At 39.3% G+C, this 14,303-nt stretch overlaps 1 protein-coding gene across 2 annotated transcripts in view; it reads left to right on the top strand.

Moving 5' to 3' along the window:
• Positions 1–14,303, top strand: part of LOC133663476 (calsyntenin-2-like) — a 722,813-nt gene that overhangs the window by 561,610 nt on the left and 146,900 nt on the right. The window lies entirely within an intron of this gene.

Here is a 14,303-nt window from a genome sequence, read left to right as displayed (position 1 = left end):
TGAGGAGGATGCGTGCATACACTTTGCCGACAATGCTGAGAAGGGAGATCCCTCTGTAGTTGTTGCAGTCACTGCGGTCACCTTTGTTTTTATACAGTGTCACAATGGTGGCGTCACGCATGTCTTGTGGGACTGCACCTTCCTCCCAGCACATGCAGAGCAACTCATACAGAGGCTGAAGCAGGGCAGGTTTCCCGTGCTTGATGGCTTCAGGTGGGATGTTATCGCTACCTGGTGCTTTGTCGTTTGGGAGGGCATCAATGGCTTTGCTGAGCTCTTCCATAGTGGGCACTTCATCTAGCTCCTCCATGATGGGCAGATCCTTCGTACCACTAAGGGCAGCATTGGAAACTGATGTTTCACGGGAGTACAGTTCTGAGTAGTGTTCCACCCATCTGGTCATCTGTTCCTCCCGGTTAGTGATCTTCTCCCCTGACAGAGATTTCAGGGGGGCAATTCCTTTTACTGCAGGGCCAAGGGCCTTTTTGATGCCGTTGTACATGCCGCGTGTGTTTCCGGACTCGGCACAGCTCTGTATTTCCTTACACAGTTGTTGCCAATATTCATTGGCACACTGTCTAGCAACACGCTGGGTGGTGTTCCGAGCCCTTCTGAGTGCTGTGAGTGTCTGTTCATTTGGGCATTCCTTGTGTGCTAAGAAGGCTGCACGTTTTGCCTCTATTTCTGGTTTCATCCTTGGAAGGTGGGCTTTGAACCAATCCTGGCAGGGATGTTCTTTCTTGCCAAACGAGGACATGGCCGTGTTGTAAATTTTGTCCCTCATGGCATTCCACTTTCCTGTGGCGTCATGATCTGGCAGGTCCTGTAGGGCTTCATCCAGGTTGGTTACATATGCGTCCACCTTAAGGGGATCTGACATGTGTACTGTGTTGATCCGGGGGCGGCCTTTTGGTTTGGAGTGATGTAGCTTGCGTGGCTGGAGACGCACTTTGCTGCACACAAGGGCATGGTCAGTGTCACAGTCTGCACTATGGTAGCTTCTGGTGATGAGGACATTGTTTAAGGCAGAGCGCCTGGTGATGGCAAGGTCGAGTTGGTGCCAGCGTTGGGACCGCGGATGCCTCCACGACACTCTGTGTGATGGTTTACACTCGAAGAAGGTGTTTGTAATGCAGAGGTCATGGTAGGAGCACAGTTCCAGCAGCCTTTGACCATTCTCATTTACCTTCCCTGTGCCATGACGTCCAAGGCAGGAGGGCCATGACTTGTGATCTGCACCTACTCTGGCATTGAAGTCGCCAAGGAGGAATAAGGGCTCATCTTTTGGGAGGCCCTTTATCAGTTCATCAAGCTGCCCATAGAACTGGTCTTTTGTGTCTTCCGATGAGGTGAGAGTGGGAGCGTACACACTGAGGATGTTGACATGACCAGCAGCAGTGGCGAGGCGGATGGACAAAAGGCGCTCGGTGCCACCTGAGGGAGGCTCCACTGCAGCCAGGAGGGTGTTTTTGATGGCAAAGCCAACACCATGCTGGCGGGGCTCTTCGGGTTCTCTGCCCTTCCAGAAGAAGGTGTAGTTCTCCTCTCTGAGGGAGCCGCTGGAAGGGAGCCGGGTTTCTTGGAGGGCAGCTATGCTGACGTTGAGTCTGGTGAGCTCTCTGTCAATGATGGCTGTCTTTCTGGTGTCTTCCACCACTCTGAGGTCATCTGAGATGCCTGTGCGCATAGTGCGCACGTTCCAGCTACCAAATAGAAGAGCTATTTTATATATATATATATATATACAGCTGATCAATTTGATTTGGATTTGATCGCGATTCGAATTCGAATCGATTTTTTCCCACACCCCTATAAAGTATATATATATATATATATATATATATATATATATATATATATATATATATATATATATATATATATATATATATATATATATATATATATATATATATGTATATATATATATATATATACTTTATAAAGTATATATATATATATATATATAGTTGCTGTAAATGGGCCTCTAAATACCTATGTAGATATTGCACCAAAAACCAGACATTTGCAGCTACAATAGTCATTTACCACATTAGCAATTATAGAGTGTATTTCTTTAAAGTTAACACTAGTTTAAAGTTATCTTCATTGAAAAGTACAGTGCTTTTCCTTCAAAAATAAGGACATTTCAATGTGACCCCAAACTTTTGAACGGTAGTGTATATACAGCTGATCAAATATATATATGTATATATATATATATATATATATATATATATATATATATATATATATATATATATATATATAGATATATATACTTTATAAAGTATATATATATATATATATATATATACTTTATAAAGTATATATATATATATATATATATATATATATATATATATATATATATATATATATATATATATATATATATATATATATATATATACTTTATAGGGGTGTGGGAAAAAATCGATTCGAATTCGAATCGCGATCAAATCCAAATCAAATTGATCAGCTGTATATATATATATATATATATATATATAGCCTTCATTTCTAAGAACAATAATAGACTGTCGAATTTCTGATGAAAGTTCTCTTTTTCTGGCCATTTTGAGCGTTTAATTGACCCCACAAATGTGATGCTCCAGAAACTCAATCTGCTCAAAGGAAGGGTGGTGGGGATTCTCACTTTGTGCGATTCAGAATCGATTCTCATTTTTAAAAAATCGATTATTTGTTGTTGTTGGTTTTTTTTTTATTGTTTTTTTTTAATTCATTTTTATTTTTTATTTTTTTTATTAATCAATCCAACAAAACAATACACAGAAATACCATAACAATGCAATCCAATTCCACAACCAAACCCGACCCAGCAACACTCAGAACTGCAATAAACAGAGCAATTGAGAGGATACACAAACGACACAGAACAAACCAAAAGTAGTGAAACAAAATGAATATTATCAACAACAATATCAATATTAGTTACAATTTCAACATAGCAGTGATTAAAAATCCCTCATTGACATTATCATTAAACATTTATAAAAAAAAAAACACTTGCATCGCATCGCATCTCATAAGCTTGACAACACACTGTGTCCAATATTTTCAGAAAGATAAAATAAGTCATATTGTTGGTTCATTTAATAGTTAAAACAGATGTACATTATTGCAATCAGTTGATAAAACATTGTCCTTTACAATTATAAAAGCTTTTTACAAAAATCTACTACTCCGCTTGCATGTCAGCAGACTGGGATAGATCCTGCTGAAATCTATGTATTGAATTAATAGAGAATCGTTTTGAATCGAAAATCGTGTTGAATTGAAAAAAAAAAATCGATTGTGAATCGAATCGTGACCCCAAGAATCGATATTGAATTGAATCGTGGGACACCCAAAGATTCACAGCCCTAATACTTTACATTAGTTTCGGATGATACCAGAAATTTGGGTATCAATCCGATACCAAGTATTTACAGGATCATACATTGGTTTTATTCAAAGTCCTCATGTGTCCAGGGGCATATTTCCTGAGTTTATAAACGTAATATAAATTTTAAAAAAACCGAAAGAAGATGTGATGCCAAAAAATATCGACGTAATCATAGTAGTATCAACTACATACGCTCATGTACTTGGTATCAATACACTGGATGTTAGGTGTCGATCCACCAATGGCGTTTGTTTACATGTTGACGCCGGTGAGCTACGGTGTGTAGTGAAGCATGTTTAGCTATTCCTCGTCCTGCAGGGATGATACTTGTAAGAAACTTACTTTATTTGTCGCCATGGAGGCGAGGATTAGTGATTCAAAAGTAGCTAAAACACTGCCGACTGCGGCTGGACTTTAGCCGCTAGCTAGTTGGCCATGTCTTAAAGCACCTCTTCCTGAGGGCGTTTCAGTAATATAACTTCACCTTTATCGTTAGTTTTTAAGCCAAAATGCGTCTGTTCTCCCTTTTTTGTCTACACACTGTCTCTGCTTGTAAGTACTCCGTGATTGTGCGCTGGCGAACATGCTCGTCTGCTCGTAAACCGGCAATGTCGGGGGGTGGGGGGTACTTTTTAGAGATGGTATAGTACTAAATATGATTAATTAGTATCGCGGTACTATACTAATGCCGGTATACCGTACAACCCTACCATAAACTGTATTTTTCAGTTTCAAAATGTATTTTTGTCCAGGTGCAAAATGTTTGCCTCTAATTTATTCCATAATTTTATTGTGTGTGTACGCATGACCGTGATCGATGCTTTGTCAAGGTAACGGCCTGCTGTGTTTAAGAAGGAAAAGAAGAAAAAAACTTCTAGTAAAGGCGGCGTTCGTGCGCCCACATCGTATGCGGCATACGGACAGATTCAATACTAAGTCAATACAAACTTATACGGCCCCATTCCTGGGTGGATCTCACGTAAGAGGAAGGGGGGTGCTAATCCTTTCGCAATGCAGTCTGCTGAAATTGATGGGAAGCACCACTCTACGTAACAACTAACGCTGTGGTCATAGTTGGAATTGTCAGAAAAGATATTAAGATATTCAACACTCTACTGCCGTCTGGCGGCTAAAGTGGATAATGCACCCCTTCGCCCCAATTTGTCACGTGTAATGTGTCAGGTAAACGGCAATGAATGGGGTCATATGAATCCCCTTTCCTACTGTATGACTGGAGATCGGCCCTTGACACCCCAAATCCGACCAGCCCATCTAGAATTCTCGAGATTTTCCTGATTAGCCACAGTTTATATGTATATAAATGTGGTTTGAATGACAATTTTGCCATTCACTGTGTCTTGGGAGCAAAACTGCTATCTAAAGAATGAAAGAAAAACTTCATTACTTGTTGAACTTCTCTTGCCTTTTGTCACTTCCTCCTTTTCTGCGGTAGTCATTTAAATACCCATGGAGAAAAACTCCTTTGCTCTTTACATAGCTTTTTAGGATTTCATTTATTTTTCCAATCGTGCAGTCATTGCAAATCACAGCATAATGACTGTTATTATGAGAAATCATGGTTGGACCTGTTTGATTGACCTGCTGGAAAATGGTGTTTATCCGTAGCTGTAATTTGAGGTAAGTTTGTTGAAAGGCTCATTGTTATACACTTCTTTTTATACTTCGCTTTCTTTGTCCTGTGCATTGCGGTGACAGTTTCATTGAGCTGCCGAAAGGCTTTTTGTATTTGTATTGTACATGGTCTTGAGAAAATGCATCATTTTATCCGAGCTCAAAGAAGAGGACTGCCAATCTTTGTATTTGGCGTTGGCCTTCCCTGGAGAATGTCTACATGAAAATAAAGAAGTTGAGGGATGTGCAGAAAAGGAAAAGGAAATCACTAAGACTACTCAGTTGCTCCATAATACTGGGCAAGAATGTCTGGAAGCTAAATTTTATTTTACATAAATCAGCTAAATGACCAATATAAATTTAAAAAATCTATTTAACTTGTCTGTCACTATTCTTGATCATCCTTGGTCTTGTAATCTGTAGAGTTTTGAATCTGAGAAACAATTGAGCTTGTTAACTTCACACCGATATGAATGATTCTTTTGTGATTTTTCATAAATTATCTTGGTGCAGTTACTAAAACAATCTTAAACAGTCCCATCTGCAAAAGGAAATCAATGTCTTCATTAAACATTGGATTTACCAATCCACTAACGACCAAAAAAAAGCCATCTAGCAGGCTACAAATGGTTTATTGATGTGTTTACATAATGAGAGACTTAGAAACGGTCTATCTGCACTGACAAGTCAATTTGGTCAAGGAACATCATTGTAAGAGAAGTTATGATGATGTTGTCACTTACTAACCAAATATTGGAAAGGGCTACTACCTTTAACAATGTATTTAATTAGGGTTATCAACGTTAGTGTGTGCAATTAGTGACAAAAAAATATCACGCTAATCACGCAATTTATTTCGGCCAAACATGCTCCTTTTCGCAATCGAATGGTTACCTGAAAGGTGGCTTGGGTTGCTTTCTAGTAATGAGATTCAATGCATACGTCTGTGCAAAGATGAGTAAGAAGACTCTGCTCCATGGTAAATTTACATTTACATAAAATCATGGTAATTTGTAATTATTGCAGTGAGTAACTCTCTTATCATCGAAACACAACAAGTTTAAAAAATACCATCCAAAAGCAAAATAGAACCTTGTTATTACCTTAGCCAGGGTGTTGTTTACTTGTTGCCATTGATTTGTCAGTTATTTAGCTTGTTGGCAACATAACACAAACAGTTATTGGTAGAATTCCATTAAATAATTCAGAACATTTCTGAAATGGGAAACACATGTTCAACATTATGGCCGTTAGAGAAGAAAAATCTATAAACAGCCGCACTATTTTATAAGCCGCATGATTCAAAGCGTAGGGAAAAAAATTATGGCTTATAGTCTGGAAAATACGGTAATTGTAATTAATCAAATTTCAAAAGTGGGATTACTATGATTTAAAGATTTAGCATTTGACAGCACTTTTTTCATATAAAATATTTTAAAGCATACATAGAGTTTTCTCGGATTTAACAAAAGTACTGACAAGATAGGATTAGTCTTTATGCAGCTCTTTTTTTTCCCCTTGATTTAGTTTTTTTATGACCATTTATTGATCGGTTTTCTCGCGTACAGGGAAAAAAAAAACTACTCATGCTTATGTTGCTTAATTTTCACAGCACCTAAAAGGGCTTTTGTGCCTTTTAAGTCGAATATTTGCACACTTCAGTCTTCTCTGTCATCTCTAGAGAAAAATATAGTTCTGTGAGTTTAGTGCTGAGCAATGCACAATGGGTTTATCAGCGCTTCTTTGCTGACAAAGGCTTTTGCTGCTGCAGGGGGAAAGTAGCAGTGGGACCAAAGCAGCTGGAGAATCCTAAACAAACAAGTTGTGGGCCTTTTTGTAGCTGAGGAGACTACATACATACTCATACTTTTGCATGAGAAAATTATTGATGAATGGGTTACTGTGACTGGAACAGTTACCAGTAGCCAAACTAAAATCGTACCAAATCCAATTTCTCAGATCGGCTAACACACCTAGATACTGTGGTTAGAAATTGGATCAGACCAAACCAGAGTTCTCTCCCACAAAAATTGACTTGGAAATAGACTTGAAGAAGTTGGTATAGGCAAGGAAGAGCATGGCACATACAATGCTAGCATATTCAGTCAACTGAGCACAATATGTTACATTCTTGACTGTAGCATTCTGGACATCAAGTGAATACTTTTGTTTGTCATGATCCGCTGCCCGGATCATGTTCTGTTTAGTTTTGGACTCCCTCAGTTCCTGTCTTTAGTACCCCTGGGTTTGTGTTTTGTTTGCCATGGGTGCAGACTGGTTTCACCTGCCTCTGATTAGTGTTCGGCACGCTCACCTACAGCCGGGCACTAATCAGAGAGCTACTTGTTCCAACTGTTCGCCACACTCGGTCTCTTCCTTATTTGCTGTACGCAATAAGTTACGTTTGATGAATTCCTGTTTCCTTGCTCAAGATTCCTGTGCTAAGGCCCCGTTTACACTAAGCCGGATAAGGTTATTCAGGGTAAATCACACCTAACCTTATCCCTGTCCATACACAACAATGCCACCGTTTAAGACCCCCACTCCCTCTGTCTGCCAGCGCAACGCGACCTACACTGTAAAAACTGAAATCTAAGTAAGATTAAATATCTCAAATAAGGGTGATATTTGCTTATTTTCTGTCTGATAAGATAATTCTTCTCACTAAGCAGATTTTATGTTAGAGTGTTTTACTTGTTTTAAGGGTTTTGGTTCTAAATGATCTCAGTAAGATATTACAGCTTGTTGCTGAGATTTTATGACCTATACTGAGTAAAACATGCTTGAAACTAGAATATCAACTGATGCAAAGCTGTGTCATTAACACTCACAAGTATAAAACTACTTTTTTAAAGTAATAATTTCTTATTTCAAGCATGAAAAAAAAATCATGATGCCGAGCGCATATCATTATGTCAAGATAATGGCACTAGCATTTACATAATTTAAGAATATTTTTCAACATATTGAGCAAAAAGGTCTCTTTTTTTTCTACCAAGAAAAGTGCACTTGTTATTAGTGAGAATATACTTATTTTGATGTATTTTTGGGTTCATTGAGGTTAGCTAATTTTACTTGTTTTGGAAAGTCTTGACAAGCCGAATTTTCTTGTTCTATTGGCAGATAATTTTGCTTAGTTCAAGTAAAATGCCCCTAATTTTTGTATGTTTTTTCTTGTTTTTGAACACTGACTTTTTGCAGTGTAGTAAGCATGCACGGAAAGAAAAAAAAATCCACCTGAGCGTCCATCTGCTCCAAGCTCTCCAGTAGATGACTTTACTTCACTGTGAAGTTATTTAAAAGAGCTATATTGTAAATAGTTTGCTGTGCATTTTACAGTTTGTTTTCTGTGTTTTGTGTGCAAGTTTTTGAATTAAAATGTATCTTCTTTGAAGAATATCCAGTGTTGTGGTATTTCAATTAACTACAATCCCGTGTGCTGTGGGACCCTATTGTAGTGAATCACACCTGAGACATCATAAAACAATCAAATCTTTATTGGACATGAGAAAGTAGACAATACGAAAAAGAACATTTTACAACAATTACAAAAATTAAGCTAGGGACCTAAATATCTGGTCAGGACACCCCTCACTCTTTTGCCTTCACCTTCATTTTCCATTTTCCATGCAATATTTGTAGTCAAACACTGCCTCTATCACCTCCACGGGAGGAAGGGACAAAGTTTTTCGCTAAGTAGACCCGGACATCCGAAAGTTCTCTTGCCGTCTGAGAAGTGTTGTATCCAAAATAGCTGCAATCGCCCGTTGTCTTCCCTGAAGGTATTGATTTGTGATTTCCAAAAGCGCCTGTACATGTCTGGGCATGTGTAGATGATCCGCCTCCATCTTTGTTATGAAGCTGGCTGTGGCGCGTTCTTTCTGATGTCTCTTTCTGTGTGGGGTGCGGTCTTTCTTGCGTCACTTCCTCTCCGAACTCAGTTTGTAAACGATCAATGAGTCCATACAAAGCTAAGTGCCGGAGATTCAAGAAATACACGGCGCACTTAGCCGTGTAAAAATTTGTCCGAGGAGGGGGACCTTAAACGCTGGTTTAGTGTGGCTGAAACGGGACTTAGGCTAAATAATTATTTGTTTAAGGGGTAGAACGACTTAGTGTAGACATGGCCTAAGTCTCGCCTTAGCTCCCTGTGCTATCCGCACGCTTGCTTTGTTTTGTTTGTTGGTACGTTGACTGATTTATGAGGAATAAATCATATTCTTACCTGCCCGCTTCGTCCGGAGTTCCGTCTGCATCTCGGGAAAATGACCCACACATAAACATGCGACCCAACCGTGACAGTTTACACTGCCATGTTGGCAAGAGAAGCAGCAGCTGGTTTTCCCCAAGTAGAAAATTGTGTTTAAAGATTTTGCAACATCCCAATTGTCAGGTTTGTCACTGACAGTGTTACGTATGGCGGGGGAAGGAGATGACACCACAAGGAGGATCAGGTTAACAGGTTTATTCAAACCTTTGATGGGTGTGTGGGAGGTGTATGCTACTCTAAGTGTGTGGTGCCAGACGATGTGTAGAATTAAAGAAAATGTTACCAAGGGTTGTCGTAAGTACGTGTTGGATGGATCTTTCATCAGTCCAGATGGGCGAGGCAAAGAGGTAGTCCGTGGGCAGGCAAGTGGTCGGGGGCTGGAGAGAAGCAACGAGGTCCGTGTCCAAGCGTGGGTCGAGGATCGAGAGAGGCAGTCCAGAATACAGAGGGAAGTCGAGAAACACAACTCGAACACGGGGAACAGGAAGGACACTGTGGAGAACAAAAGGGACATGAGACGCGGGAAACTAGGAAGAGAAGGAGATAGCAAGTACGTGGGAGGGAAGTCAGAGACGGGATGCTTACTGCGAGGAGAAACTACGTTCCGGCCTAAGCTCCATGAGTCCACTGGTCTTTATGCTGCCTGTCTTGATTAGTCCCAGGTGCGCTGATTGATGATTGTCTGCAGATTCACTGTTGCGTGGGCGTGAGGCGCCTAGAGCGAGCAGGTGCATGTCCTGGCATGCTGCCAACTGAGGTGCTGGCAGAACATGCTGCCAATAAAAGGCGGGTTCGAGCCCGCACCGTGACAGACAGTTTGGTTATGTTTTGTTTTTTCCTCTGTGTTTGTGTTTTATTTCCTGTCAGCGCTCTTATTTTGGTTCCTTTTCCTGCACGTCTCCCTGAGTGCTTGTTTCCCTCACCTATAACTGATTGGCAGTCTGGCACACCTGGTGGCAATTGCCAATCAGGCTACTATGAAAAACCTGCCTCGCCCTCCAGTCAGTGCCGGAGTATTGTATGCTGTGGACTGTTTGCTGTATCCTGTATGCTGATGTTCCTCGTTTCATGTTTGCTGGTTCTGGATTCCTGTTTTCCTGCATTTAATTTTTGACATTAAAAGTCACGTCTTCCTGCAACAAGCCTGCCATCTCTGCATCTTGGGGTCCGTCACCAACACTACCTGACACCAAAGATGCTTAATTTTAGAATTGCAATTTGAATTATGCTTGTTTTCAAAAATGTTCAGCTTATAATTTGTAGATATAGAAATCTTAATTCTGGATGCCGTATCAAGTAAAATTAACAAGCTGCATGGACAGATAATTTCATTAGTTTTTAGTATATTTTTGTCAGCCTTTTTTTGCAGTAAGTAGGTTAAACATCACTTTTTTAGCCATAATAAAAGACGAAGTTCCAGATCTACCGTATCTGGACTTATAGGTTGTATTCACCTGACGTGGCATCCAGCTCGTTAACAAGGCTCCAAGTGGTGGGCCAGAGAGCCTCTGTTGTCATAGAGTTCTAGGTGGCATTTTGCCTTTCTTAGAGAAAAATGCCCTATGCTTGTGTTGTTTTAGGCTGATGAAATCGTTGAAATTGCCTAAAGGATAAATGTTTTTTCAGAGTTCCTCGAGAAGAAGGAACTCAAAAAGGGTGAAAGGGTGCAAGATTTCACAAAAGAAGACGGGGAAAAGGAGCACACACCCCAGTCGAAGAATGCACGAGTTTGTAGTGATCAATGTGTTAAAGGTTTGTTTGATATGCTTTTAACGTTTCCCATTTAAGTATTATCTTGATAGTATTTGTATTTCTTAAAACACGTTTGCTACAAGTGTTTCGTAAAGCACCAACTCGGCGGGTCTGAATAAAAGAAAGCAAATGTGAGCAAAACATAAGAGTTAAGCTTTTACCAAAGGCAGCAATCATAAATGAAGCTTTCAGCTCATACACAATGTTGACATATATAGTTATATTTTGATAAAAACGGGAAAAACCACATGTACTCGTAAACGATGCGTGCAACAAAAACAAAGTATAGAGGTTGATTTGTGTCTTTATCACGAAAGCTTTTTTTTTTTACACAGAATTTATGTAACTGATTTTTCAGTGTTTTTGAATTTTCTACATCATATTATGTTGACAATTTCATTGAAAAAATGTAGTGTTTTAAATTCAGTATATTACAATTTAGCAATACTTTTTGCAAGATCTCACAAAAGGTTTTTTTCCTATGCCAGTGAACCGGACGTGAAACAGACAAAAGCGATGGAGGAGCCTACCCATCATCCGTGGGAGAAGTTTATTGATTTCTATTTTAGTATTGGCCTAACATATAAAGACATCAAATCGTATTATGGTCCCACAACACAGCAAAGATGATGTGTCTGTTTCACTTCCGTTCACAGAGATAGGAAAAAACCTTTTGCGAGATCTCGCAAAAAGTATGGCGAGATCTCGCAAAACATCCATGTGTCATGATCTGTGGCCCGGAACATGTTTTTGTTATTTTCTGTTAGTTTTGGACTCCCTTAGTTCCTGTTGTTGTGCACCCTTGAGTTTGTTTAGTTACCTTGGCTACTTATTATTTTCACCTGCCTCTGATTGGTGTTTGGGACGCTCACCTGTTCCCCAAGCACTAATCAGAGGCATTATTTAAGCCTGCCTTTGCCGATCATTCAGCCTGGCTTCTTTGTTTGCTTATGCTACAGTTACGTGAGTATTCCTTGTCTTTTTGCCTATGCTTAATGTTAGTGTTTGCTTCGAGTGCGATCGGCACATTTTTCTCTGACTTATTTTCAGTTTTTGGTACTTGTTTGAGTTCTACAAATAAATCATGTTCCTACCTGCACGTCCGGTCCGGAGTGGTCCGTTTGCATCCCGGGAGAACGAACCTCACAGCAAGCTGCGACTCCCCGCACGTAACAGAAAGAAGCCAGGCCGACTGACCAGCAAAGGCAGGCTTAAACAATGCCTCTGATTAGTGCAGGTGAGCGTCCCGAACACCAATCAGAGGCAGGTGAAAATATTAAGTAGCCAAGGTAACTAAACAAACTCAAGGGTGCACAACAACAGGAACTAAGGGAGTCCAAAACTAACAGAAAATAACAAAAACATGATACGGGCCACGGATCATGACACCATGTCCCTTTAGGGGTTCCATAAATCTTAAAACACTGATTTTTTAAAACATTTTTTATGAAATTGTCATAATTTAAAGTAAAAAAAATGATGTTAACAAAATTCAAACGCTAATAATTCAGTTACATAAATTCAGTGTAAAAAAACAAAACACAAATGAACCTCCATACAAAGCAACAACAATGGCTGTAAATGCAAAGTTAAATCATAAAAACCAACCTTACTGTGAGGAACCCGCATGGCTGTGGCGGTTGTGACTCCAAGATGCAGGCAACAGGAGAACGGCATGCAGGTAAGAGTCTTTTAACATACTCAAAATAGGGAAAAGCAGTCATGCATGCAAAGGTCCTAAACATAATCAATCCTCGAGCACTGACTGAAAAAATAAGAGCGCCGACAGACAACAAACACCAAACAAGGGACCACAATTAGAAGTGAAGTGACAGATCGTCACACTTACCCGAGCAAAAACGATGCATATTTATCCGGGACAGTCTCGATGATGATGCTTTTCCAAGTTTTCATCTGTTTTCTCATGTAGAATGATATCTGGAGCACCAGATAGTTCGACATATCTGTGAACGCGACTGATAATCCTTGATATCACTCGATAAATCTTATTTTCATTAGGCTTCTATTCCACTGAATAGTTCGCATTTCCTGCTCGTATCTGCTTTTTGTGGTGAGATCCAGGTCCCTTTGCACAGTAGCCATGTTGGTTGGTGGCCCACCACTTTGTTCACTTCCGTTCAAAAGTCACGTGTCTGAATACAACCTATACTGCACAACTGCATCATTTGGATTGTCAATTTACATTGTCCTACAATCTTTAGTTGATCAGATACTGTATTGAACCCATTCTCCCTATAAATACATTAACCTGCGGCATTTTAGCATTAGAACAATTTTATTTCACTTTTTTTGTTCTGTAAATTAGTCATAGCTGAATGAACAAGTATTTAGCTCCTGTGTTTTAGCTTGTTAGCCCTAAAACAAAATCAGAGTCCAACTTGCCTTTATTGGACAAAAAAAACGCCAAAAACTAAATCGACGAATAATGAAATACACAATATTATATTTTAGAAATAATGATATTCTGTTACTGATGTGGATTGGTCACTACACAAACAGAGGCACTCAGTTTTCCGCATGCTTCATGTTTAATGGCCATAATCCGCTTCGGTCGTCTTTTGAGATTTTTGTGAATGAGGCAAAATGTTTTCTTCTTCCCATCTCGTCGTTTTTTCCTGGCACCCTGGCGCACAACATATGTATGTCTACCATAGTTTGAACAACATTTTGATTTTGCATAGTGAAGACTGGAATATGTGACGTCATCTCACCGAGCTCTTTAGGTTAAAATGTTTTTATTTATTTACTCTTATTTTTTTAGGTTCCAACAAAGTTACAAGTTTCAACTCAAATTCTCTCAAAGTATACCTTAAAGTAGTATTTCTTAACCATAGGGCCTATTGTTGAGTTGCAAGCACCAACAAATCTTTCTCAGCTGTGGTCGGTCTGGGCCGCAGCGGATATTCAGTTGTAATACACTTTTCCACCACTTGTGGCAGTAATGACAATACCAAACAAACAGAAGAAGTCTGGAGCTAAAGTCATAGAGAAGTTTCTTCAGCGCAAAATGTACGACTAAAGTGTTGAAGCTGTATTTTCAGTTGCACTTTAATTGTATTTACAGTTTATTTAAGAAACGTATACGTTTAAAAAATGTTTATCATCAATTCAGTTTCCAATTATTTTTTTTAGTACTGCGTAATTGTATGTAAATGTATTGTTCATCAGTTTTTAGGAGATCCTTCTTTTCCAGTTAAGTTGATTTGTAATTATTTTTGT

This window comes from Entelurus aequoreus, linkage group LG13 (genome assembly GCF_033978785.1).
Source record: "Entelurus aequoreus isolate RoL-2023_Sb linkage group LG13, RoL_Eaeq_v1.1, whole genome shotgun sequence".
Taxonomy (NCBI): Eukaryota; Metazoa; Chordata; class Actinopteri; order Syngnathiformes; family Syngnathidae; genus Entelurus; species Entelurus aequoreus.
The sequence above is the reverse complement of the archived record's forward strand: the minus strand, read 5'-3'. Positions and strand labels throughout refer to the sequence as shown.